The sequence below is a fragment of the Tachypleus tridentatus genome, chromosome 13 (assembly GCF_004210375.1).
Source record: "Tachypleus tridentatus isolate NWPU-2018 chromosome 13, ASM421037v1, whole genome shotgun sequence".
Taxonomy (NCBI): Eukaryota; Metazoa; Arthropoda; class Merostomata; order Xiphosura; family Limulidae; genus Tachypleus; species Tachypleus tridentatus.
In genome coordinates, this window is record NC_134837.1 from 31,179,725 (window position 1) to 31,191,872 (window position 12,148).

Sequence of the window (12,148 nt, forward strand, 5' to 3'; positions counted from 1 at the left end):
TATTATTATAACAAAACTACAAAAACGTTAGAACATGATCTACTCTAATGTTCAGGTGCTTATCTAATATTAATATTTGGTTCAATATAATTCATAACAACATATGCCTTTACAAAGCTCTGGGAGAGTGTTTAAATTGAGTATTTCTCACTTAAGATCTAGGTCACAATCAATCCTGAAGAATAATCCAGTTAATTTCCAGATGGAAAAAAATAATTTTAGAGGATATGTCAAAAAAGAATATACTGAAATATTTAGCACAGAAGAGTAGGAGCTTGTGGATAAACAAAAAAATAAAGACTGGTTACAAAAAGTGAGAGACAGGGAAACTACTTTGCTTAGAAAATTAAATTTTCAAACATTAAGTCATTTAACATAATATACACAAATTATAGAGCATAAAATATGAGTGTAACATGGATTTTTAGAAAATGTTCTTCTTTAATTAGTAATATAAGTGTTTGTTTGTAATTAAGCACAAAGCTACACAATGGATTATCCGTACTATGCCCACCATGAGTAATGAAACCTAGATTGTAGTGTTGTAAGTTTGCTGACATACTGCTGTACCACTGAAAGGCTAGTAGTATAAGAAATTATGAAGGAATTGTCTATGCACACTGCTAACAAAACTTTACAGAAGCTACAGGAAACATGAGAGAACCTGAAAGGCAGCTGAAAATTATCTGAAATCATTGCAAATACATCGCTGTCTTATACAGAAATCAAATTTTTATTTATCTCTTCCTTGCCATACAAGAGTATTTGGCATCCCCATAACTTCTGTTCCCAGGGGCAACAACATTACCATTAGTAAGACTCTTCAAAATTGAATTCTACTGTGATTCTGTAAAGTAAAATGATATCTTTGCAACCTTTTCATCCAGTGATGGGCCACATAATAACACACTTGAGATTGCTATGATTGTGGCACTTTGTTAAAGTGAAAAATACCTTTTTTTTTATCCTCCATGTGACACAAGTCACATATTTGTTGACAGAAGAAAAAACTGGTGTGGAAATTTATGTCAAGACAACACATGAGAAAACATGTGAGGGAACTTATTTTTAATGCAACTGATGATGATAATGAAAGAGGAAATGATAATTCTGATGAATACCTTGAGAGTTCAGTTGCAGACAACAAATCCAAGGAAATATTATGAGGACTCTGAAGAAACCTAAGATAACAAACGTAAAAATTTAATGCTTTTAGTTGTAATGAGCTTGGTGATCACTGAGGCAGATGATGGGGGTCCAGAAATAATTGAAATGTTATTGGGTGTAAAAACTGGCCTGATCAAAGTAGTACATTGTGTATACAAGCTGTATCACAACTGCTAACAAAGGAATATCACATGTACATTGGGACAGAATAGATCGGGCTGAAAATGAAAGTGACTCAAGTACTGAAGGTGACAAAAATATACTGGTGGTACAACAAAAAAGAATGTATGACAGTATTAATGAAGCAGATAGTTTTGCAAAACATTATAATCACTCTCAAGATAACAGTGAAGTTAAAATTCATTCAGGTGAAAATTCAGAAAAAAAGTGAAACTAATAATCTAAAAAGTATTGAAGAGGTACTGGGTAAGGCCAGAAAAAATGATATATCAGTAGAAAATGGCAGAAATGAGACAAGAATATATCCTAGCTTTTCAAGCAAATTTAGACATTCAAGTAGGCATAACAAATACACTAAACCCACATTGTTTGTTTTTTTTTCAAATATGTTAAATGCTAGCCAGTACTGTACAAACAATCCCACCAAATTTGTAGCATAACAATCCAATAAATCAGATAAAACTGCACACATTTCATAGGTTAACATTCTTTACAGAACTGATAAAAAAACCTATACATTCAGAAAACTGGTCAATATCATCTATAGTGATGTTGTGGTATGTGTACCATGTGTTTCTATCTTCTTATAATAATGTGACATTTATTTTGAATTTATTTTTTGTTCTAAATATCTGCAGGTTTCATATAATACATAGTTGAAGAAAAAACAAAAAACATCAAGTTGACCTTGTCTCAAGTTACCTTTGTTATTCTTAAAAGAAATTACTGCTGTTATTGTCAAGGAAGAAAAGTTTAATATGATACATAAGGATATTGACAAGTGTCCTTCATTGATTAAATAGGTGACATCTAGAGGTTACAGTTCAAAAATTTTGTAATAAGGATGACAAGTCACAAAGATAACTCATGCTGATTTAGGTATATGTAAAATTTATTTCAAATTAAGAAACATTGCATTTGGTTAATCTGGTGTGAAACATGATTTGAAGTGTCAGCCTGAAACTTTGTTTTCTGTTTTGTTTTGGGAGATTATTAAAAAATAAAGTGAGATAACATTTGTTAAAACAGGCAAGGTAGTTGGATAAATAATTCAGTTTAAGGAAATTTACAGAAAGCTACTCATAGATTATTTGCACCAGCCATTCCTAGTTTTGAGGTAGTGAACTAGAGAGATGACAGCTAGTTAACACCACTCACTCTCAACTTGTGGGCAACTATAACTGGATACTGGGATTTGATTATCATTCTTAAAATGCATCCGCAGCTCCAAAGTATGAAGTACAATTTTTTGTGTGGCAATGGGATACAAAGCATGTAATCTCAGATCTACAGTCAAACACATCAACTATCATTCATATTTGTAAATTTGCAAAAGTGAACTCACTACTTAAGGTTTTGACATCTTGTTTTGCTTGAAAGACTTGTATGTGGTAACTTGACTTAACATACTGAACCACAATTAACAAAGAATTAGGGAGGAGTTGCTATTAGCGTAATTACCTGCTGCATTCTCTTTATTTACAGATACTGAAAATGAAGGCTACTCAGATTGCTCTATTTTTAATTATTTTACTTTATATGCATTTTTGATTTCTCAGATATTTGATATATCTACATAAATAGAAAACTCACAGAAAGGTATCTTGTATTTGATTTTATTTGCTTTTTTTTTCATGAGGACAGGCCCACAAACTACTGAGGACCCTGGCCCCTCTAGCATTTGCCAGGAATGCCAGATGGCCAGTCTTGACTGTGCAAGGTACAACTTCAAAAAATTGAATTTATAATCCAAGATATCCAGAACCAGAATTTTTTACATATCTAATTTATTATAATGCAAAAAAATGTCACTGTCCTTAGGAAACTTATGATATGATATGTTTGTCTACTTTACTGATATGGTCAGCTGTGTCTTCAATAAAACAACAGTTAATGGTATCCACAATAATCCAACTATTTTACTGTATAACATGCCTTCTTTTATGTCAGTTCTCTCATTTTTTTTTCAGCACCTTGACAAAAGTAAACATAACACTAATTTAAAATGAGTTTTTATAAAGTAATCATTCACTAACAAACAGACTAATTCTTCTTATTTCTCAGTATACATGAGTACTTCATGAATTTACAAACCTTGTTGTTACAAAGAAGTGGCACTCATTATTCTTCCAATCTAAACAACTTTCATTCAACATTGGTGAAGATCTACCTGTTAGTTGGGACATGATTAGTAACAGATCTTAACACTACTTTTTAACCTCATACATACTGGCTGAAAGTACCGTGTGACACAAATGCAGACAGTTTTACCTGAAAAAGCAAAAGTGACACACTGATTCATAGTTGAATACTGTTGTATGCACAAGACTTCTGTCAAATATTAAAAGTAGAACAATATCACTTTTTGCTTTGATTAAAAAACAGCCAAATAAGAGAATTAAACTAATATTACAATGATATAGCAAAATCTGGTTTTATAAGAGGCTGTACTTTGTATATGAAAATATCATTTAGAAGCAAAGGTAAACCCTTTCTAAGTCAGTTATCTTTTTTTCATTTTAAAAGAAACAAGAAAGGCTCCATTAATTTGAAAAACTTTTTAACTTTTTTGCTAATGCACAGTTTACTTGCCTGACTGATGACCAATTGAAACTGAATCTATCAAAATTGCTGCAACCATTATATTTTGGAACAAAGAACCTACATAAGCAAAAAAAAAAACTAAATTTAGAAAGAAGCCATAATTTATGCACAGTGAACGAGTTTTATGAATATTATATATACTACTAACAAAATAAGTCTGAAAAAAGTAAGAGAGTTTCACCATTTCATCAGGTTTGATTAAACATGCCCATAAATATTTTTCCATTATACAAAACTAAATAATGTAGTTGAAGATGATGAATTCATAAAGCTATTTTGTCATTTTACTTCTTTATAGTCATTTGGATTACATTATAAAAAGAATGTAAATTTCAAACTGAAAACTTGTATGTTAAAAGCTTTAGACAAAACATGCTTCTAAAAAGCAAATATTCTTGGAACACTTTGGTTTCTTTTGCTTGAGAAGAATCCCATATTGGAACAACAGAGAATTATGTAACTGAAACCATTATCAGTCTTGCACTGTTTTATACTATCATGCTTTGAACATTACATATATACTCTTCAAAAAAAGAAATGCAAAAGGCAAAATATGATACAAACTGTTAACAAGTTTATTCTGGGTAGTTCTGTATGACATGTGTGAAACTTTGCACATTCACTGCTGAACATCCAAAGTCTGCCAAAGCGAAGTCCACGCTCACTAGTTGAAGTTTAACGTCACTCAACGTCAATAATGAGTATGCCCCCCGTGAGCATCAATAACTGCTTGGAATCTCCTGCCCATGGAAGCGATGAGATGACCAATCACATCCTGTGGAATGGCTGTCCACTCAGCCTGCAAAGCTGCTGCAAGCTGAGGTAGAGTCTACGGTTGAGGTTGTCGCCGTCGCAGACGTTGGTCCAACTCATCCCAAAGATGTTTGATGGGGTTTAAATCTGGTGACCTGGAGGGCCAGGGAAGAAGGTTGATGTTGTGGTGTCTCAAGAAGACAGTGGTGAGTCGGGCTGTGTGAGGACGGGCGTTGTCATGTTGAAAAACGTAGTTGACGCTCACCATGATGGGTTGCACATGGGGCCTAAGAATCTCGTCAACGTATCGTTGAGCCGTAAGATTCCCTCAGATGTGCAAAAGGTCTGTTCTGGCATTGTAGGCGATGGCAGCCCACATCATGACGCTGCCATTAATGGAAACAGTTAAGAGTTAGAGAAAGCATTATAATATATTCTACATTAAGTCTGTGAAAAAACTTTCAGGTTACTTATAAAACGATGTATTAATTCAGTAGTAGGAACAAAGCAACAACTCCTTAAGAAGTTTTCTCATAATCTATACATAAGGAAAAAAACATGAAGACTTCAGTAACAGTTTCAATGGAAGTAGATGTTCATAATTAAAACTATTAATTTCTATTACTATGATCTAAAATACCTAATAATATATTTCTTATTAAATAAGAAAAAAATGTCATAATTAACTGCTATATTTCTATAAAATAGTGCATATATTATAATTTTTATTCTATACATATTTATGAGAAACATTACAAAACTCTCTTCAACTCTTTACACAAAGGAAAATGGCACAGTACGCAAAGTTTTAAGAACAGAAACACTAAAAAAATATTTTAATCTAATTGCTTGTTAAGCTAATTAAACCTCGTTTTGACTAAGATTTTATTACAGTTCCTTTCAGTTAAAGACCTGAAATGTATGATTTAGAACATGTTTTAATTTATTTGACTCTTTAAGATAGTTTTAAGATCTTATTACAATTGAATCATTTAATTGAACAGTACTGTAATAAAACCTAAGTTAAAAATAATATAGCTCAATTCAAGAGGTAAAATAGGTTTAAAGGTTTTCACTTAAAAATAAAATGGTCAAGCATTTAATGAATGGTTGGACAACATAGGACATTTAATCACTGTCCTCATTCTTCTGTTCTTTAAAAATTAATGACAAAAATACAGTGAATTTTCATTAAAAGAAGGAGGGCTAAAGGTTACACACCATTTCAGAAACAGTGTAAGGTTGAAAGTTCTCAATACTTCATCTTGTATTGAATGAATTAAATTATCTGGATTGATTATGTTATTTTGAAATAAAGCTATCAAGGCTGGCCTTTGTAAAGATATGTTTAAAGATTTACTGTTAGATTAATCTTATTTACCTGTTACTTGCAAGAAGAAAACACCAGTTCATGGAAGTGATAAAAGGAATAGTTTGACTATATAAATATACTATATTGTACATACCATTTAATTCACTGTGAGAAATTTTTGTAATTTTTTCTTCATGCCCTTTTTCCATATATGCTGTTAGATATGGAAATTCTTCCAAAAGTTTGACACGAAATAAGAAAGCAGTTGAAGAAATATGTTCTTGCTCCATTTGTAACTAATCCTGAATAAGAATAAATCTTTTTAAGTAAATGTTTATTTCTAGATAAAATTGTAAAAGTATTTACAAAATTAACTTTAAAATATCTTACATCTATATAAAACATTTTTTGAGATAATCTTTTGTTTTATCCCAAAATATTCCTCAAATAAAAAGGCATGGGAGATTTATTCAATAATAACTTTATTTGAAATCATATAATATTGAGTTCTATATAGCATTATTGGACAAAAAGGAACCTTTTGGTTTGTTTAAATTGTCCTATCCCCTAAATTAAACTTAAAAAATAACTCAGTTAATCTTTATCATTCAAATACTTATGAAACTTCCCATTAAACACAAATTAACTGCATCTGCCACATACAAGGGCAACCTTTATCAAAAGCCAGCCACCCTGTTAGAAAATAGAACTTTGTACCTCAAGCTAAAATTGATATTTGTGTCCCCTAGTCTTACCATTCTCTTTATCAAAAAAACAAAACAAAAGGTGACCCACCAACACTACCAGTTCTCTTAACAATATTAAACACCTCAACTAGATTTCTTTTGTTTAGCAAGAAAACACAAGTTCAGATGGCTTAATGTCTCCTCCTATGATAACCTTTTCATCCTAGGTATCATCCTCTTAGCTTTCCTCTGAACCCCTTCCCATAATCAATGTCCTTTCTGAGGTGGAAAGTCCATCTAAGATTAAATTCAATACTCCAGATGTGGCCTAACCAATGCTGTTATAACCTCTTTAGGCTTATATTCAATAGTTTAGTAAATTAAACCTAAACTCCTACTTAGTAATAATATATTGTTTGAATGGCTTAACAAATTATCACCCAGAACAACTGGTTCGTTTTTCCCATAACACTTTTAAGATTATTCTCAGCAAAATTATACTCACAATTCAAATTGTTATATTCCACATACATTATTTTGCATTTACTATAATTAAAAGTCATCTAACATTTACTCACCCAACTCAAAAAATGATATAAATCCTTTTGTAAAGCAGTAGCATCCTCCTCACAACTAACAACATGAAATTTTTTAATGTCATCAGAGCATTTAAATATATTTACCATTCTTTTCATCTATATTACTGATATCAATCAACAGCAAAGATCTTAAAGCTAAGCCATGAGGTATCCCACTTATATTCTTGCATCAGTGTGTATGAATTCCACATAATAAAACTGTTAAACATTTGTATCCAATTAAGTTGCCAAGGTTTATTAATTTTACAAATCCAATAAAATCTAAAATTTATAAACTAGGTTTATCCAATAGCGTTTTCTTTCACAATTTCGGTCTTATAACGATTCTTGCACAGACGTAAAAAAAATCACATGGCCTAGTTTATTTACTCCGCCACATTGGACGTCAAACGTCATTTATTTTAAGAGAAAAATGGCAAATCTGTTTTCAAATATTTAATTATCTGATGCTGTAAGTCAACCAGAAAGTGCTTATAATGAAAAACATAGCAAGAAACTGAATAACCATAGCGTTTCGGAACCCCATCTTTTCCTACAAACGATGTTTACAGTGTTACAGACACAGATCGTTACTGATTTCGAGACTGTAATGTTTGGCATTCACTATGAAAGCGTTCTCTGCTGGTACAGCGGTAAGTCTATAGATTTACAACGCCAAAATCAGGGGTTCGATTTCCCTCGATGGACACAGCAAATGACCTAATGTTACTCTGATACAAGAAAAACACACTATGAAGGCGTTGAATGCAACACAAAGTTTTGTGCCGTTACGTGCAAGACCTCTATAGGGTTATTTTCACTATTTGTTTATTTTTGAATTTCACGCAAAGTCATATGAGGGTTATCTGCGCTAGCTGTCCCTAATTTTGCAGTGTAAGGCTAGAGGGAAGACACCTAGTCATCACCCCCTTCCGCCAACTCTTGGGTTACTCTTTTACCAACTAATAGTGGGATTGATCGTCACATTATAAAGCCCTCACGGCTGAAAGGGCGAGCATGTTTGATGTGACAGCGATTCGAACCCGCGACCCTAGGATTACGAGTCAAACGCCTTAACCACCTGGCCATGCAGGGCTTATTTTCATTATTTCCTAGCTCAGTGTAACTTTAAAATTTTTACATAGTTACATACGATCTGGCAAGAGTTAACACTAAATTACTAATAAAATACAGGTATTTACGAACAGAAATTGCACAATACATAAAAAACTAAGAAATAAAAACGTGCATAGTTTTATCTATTAGTTTCATCATATCGAAAAAAAATAAATTTAAATTTACACGAAACAGACTGGTTCGTTTTGTCCCTCGGCGGTACAGTGGTAAGTCTATGGATTTACAATGCTAAAATCAGGGGTTCAATTCCCCTCAGTGGACTCAGCAGCTAGCCCGATGTGGCTTTGATATAAGAAAACACACACACCTGTTCATTTTATTAGCTCAAAGTTACAACATGGCTATCTGCGATTTGTCCATGTCGAACCTCGAATTTCATTTATGTAAGTCCGTTAACTTACCGCTAATTCACCATGGGACTACATGAAATATAAATTGCTATATATAATATACAAGCGTGACATGTCTGAAATTAAACTTACCTTTATATTGTACTAATTTTAAGTTCAAATAGGTAACGTTTGCATGCACGGCTAGAAATCCATTTTTTTTTTTTTCACAGCCATTAACAAACACTTTATTCAATTAAAAAAGATTCCTGTGCTGTTATATACTTTTATTGTCTGTGGATACGTTCAGTTATTTTGAATGAAAATAGAAGCTATATTTTAAAGACAACACATGCTAGAAAAAGTAAACGCGTTTGAAATTGCAAACGTTTTTGTTACGCCAAAAATACAAAATACTGATAGTTTTATAATATAGCCTTGCCACATCACAGAAAAAGACGCTATATGGTTTCTACTCCAGATAGTACTTCTTACGGTTTTCAATCTATTTAAAATAGTTGGATGCCTTTTGCAAACTCATACGAAATCTGATAGTCCAACTTTTAATCAAAGTTTATTATTAAACGTTAAAATTTACTTATTTGTAATTATTTTTATTAATTCTTTAGATTTTTGTAATGAACAAATTTTGATAACAAGTTCAGAAAATTACATTGCATATCTCAAACAACCATATCAAAATAAAAATATGTTATTAAGCACAAAGCTACATAATGGGTTATCTGTTCTCTGCCTGCCACCGGTATCATAACCTCGTTATCAGCAGTTTAAGTAAGGAGATACACCACTATGCTCCTGGGAAACTGACTGCCTGTTGTGGAAATTCAAGTACAGAAGACAACGTTTCAAAATTATTGTGTCAGTTACGTGTTATAATTTATATCGGACGAGCCTCCAATTTATTATGTTATGTATTACAATTTCGTGTAGCCAGAAATTTTAAATTCAGAAGTTAATTAAATGTCAATATGTATCATATTTATGATATTTGACAAGACTGATATACAAAATTTTCTTTCTTAACACAAATACATTTTAATATACAAATAACGGTTATTACCAATAATTATTGTAAATAATGGTTTACATCCAAGAGTTTTACAAACTGTACTGAGTCTTTTATCTGGTCTAGAGCTGAATATTTTATCGACGGTCCAGGTCTACGACGAGCAAATTAATTCTGGATTGATAGTTACACCTCGCTTAAGCTAGTTAGCTATCTTTTCTTTGCTGGCCTCACGCCACTTACAAGCTTACTCTTTACCAAAAAGGATAGATATCTAATGTCCTCGTAGTAATACTAAAGTCTGAAGTTAATCCACTGAAGTTTGTAATGTTTGAAGTCTATAAACGTTCCTGGTCAAATCTTGTACCTTTCCGATTAATAAGCGTTAACCACGTAGAAAATATTAAATATATTAAATAGCTGCGCCAAACTATATAAGCATTTTTTTTTTTTCACATTACAAACCAGGAGATTCAGACCGAATCTTCCTGCATACGTGCATGTATTTAGGTTTTTTGTTTTTTTTATTATATGGTGAAAATAATACAAACTCCAGTTCAAGTGACGAAAGAGTTTATTTCCTTATTAAAATTTGATATAGACTATGCTCACTTTAAAGCAAGATCTAGGTTACAATAAATCCTGAAGAATAATCCAGTTAATTTCCAGATGGAAAAAAATAATTTTAGAGGATATGTCAAAAAAGAATATACTGAAATATTTAGCACAGAAGAGCTTGTGGATAAGCAAAAAAAAATAAAGACTGGTTACAAAAAGTGAGAGACAGGGAAACTACTTTGGTTAGAAAATTAAATTTTCAAACATTAAGTCATTTAACATAATATACACAAATTCTAGAGCATAAAATATGAGTGTAACATGGATTTTTAGAAAATGTTCTTCTTTAATTAGTAATATAAGTGTTTGTTTGTAATTAAGCACAAAGCTACACAATAGATTATCCGTACTATGCCCACCATGAGTAATGAAACCTAGATTGTAGTGTTGTAAGTTTGCTGACACACCGCTGTACCACTGAAAGGCTAGTAGTATAAGAAATTATGAAGGAATTGTCTATGCACACTGCTAACAAAACTTTACAGAAGCTACAGGAAACATGAGAGAACCTGAAAGGCAGCTGAAAATTATCTGAAATCATTGCAAATACATTGCTGTCTTATAAAGAAATCAAATTTTTATTTGATCACTTCCTTGCCATACAAGAGTATTTGGCATCCCCATAACTTCTGTTCCCAGGGGCAACAACATTACCATTAGTAAGACTCTTCAAAATTGAATTCTACTGTGATTCTGTAAAGTAAAATGATATCTTTGTTACCTTTTCATCCAGTGATGGGCCACATGAGCTTGGTATTATCTCATAATAATACACTTGAGATTGCTATGATTGTGGCACTTTGTTAAAGTGAAAAATACCTTTTTTTTTATCCTCCATGTGACAAAAGTCACATATTTGTTGACAGAAGAAAAAACTGGTGTGGAAATTTATGTCAAGACAACACATGAGAAAACATGTGAGGGAACTTATTTTTAATGCAACTGATGATGATAATGAAAGAGGAAATGTTAATTCTGATGAATACCTTGAGAGTTCAGTTGCAGACAACAAATCCAAGGAAATATTATGAGAAGAGGACTCTGAAGAAACCTAAGATAACAAACGTAAAAAATTAATGCTTTTAGTTGTAATGAGCTTGGTGATCACTGAGGCAGATGATGGGAGTCCAGAACTAATTGAAATGTTATTGGGTGTAAAAACTGGCCTGATCAAAGTAGTACATTGTGTATACAAGCTGTATCACAACTGCTAACAAAGGAATATCACATGTACATTGGGACAGAATAGATCGGGCTGAAAATGAAAGTGACTCAAGTACTGAAGGTGACAAAAATATACTGGTGGTACAACAAAAAAGAATGTATGACAGTATTAATGAAGCAGATAGTCTTGCAAAACATTATAATCACTCTCAAGATAACAGTGAAGTTAAAATTCATTCAGGTGAAAATTCAGAAAAAAAGTGAAACTAATAATCTAAAAAGTATTGAAGAGGTATTGGGTAAGGCCAGGAGTAATGATATATCAGTAGAAAATGGCAGAAATGAGACAAGAATATATCTTAGCTTTTTAAGCAAATTTAGACATTCAAGTAGGCATAACAAATACACTAAACCCACATTGTTTGTTTTTTTTCAAATATGTTAAATGCTAGCCAGTACTGTACAAACAATCCCACCAAGTTTGTAGCATAACAATCCAATAAATCAGACAAAACTGCACACATTTCATAGGTTAACATTCTTTACAGAACTGATAAAAAAAACCTATACATTCAGAAAACTGGTCAATATCA

General features: G+C 32.0%; 1 long non-coding RNA gene across 1 annotated transcript; it reads right to left on the reverse strand.

Moving 5' to 3' along the window:
* Nucleotides 1-2,961: 2,961 nt before the first annotated feature.
* LOC143238549 (uncharacterized) lies at nucleotides 2,962-8,044 on the reverse strand. Its single transcript, XR_013020636.1, has 3 exons — nucleotides 7,281-8,044; nucleotides 6,171-6,318; nucleotides 2,962-5,090 (listed from the first exon to the last, which is right to left on the reverse strand). It is a non-coding gene; the product is annotated as an uncharacterized LOC143238549 (long non-coding RNA).
* Nucleotides 8,045-12,148: the final 4,104 nt, after the last annotated feature.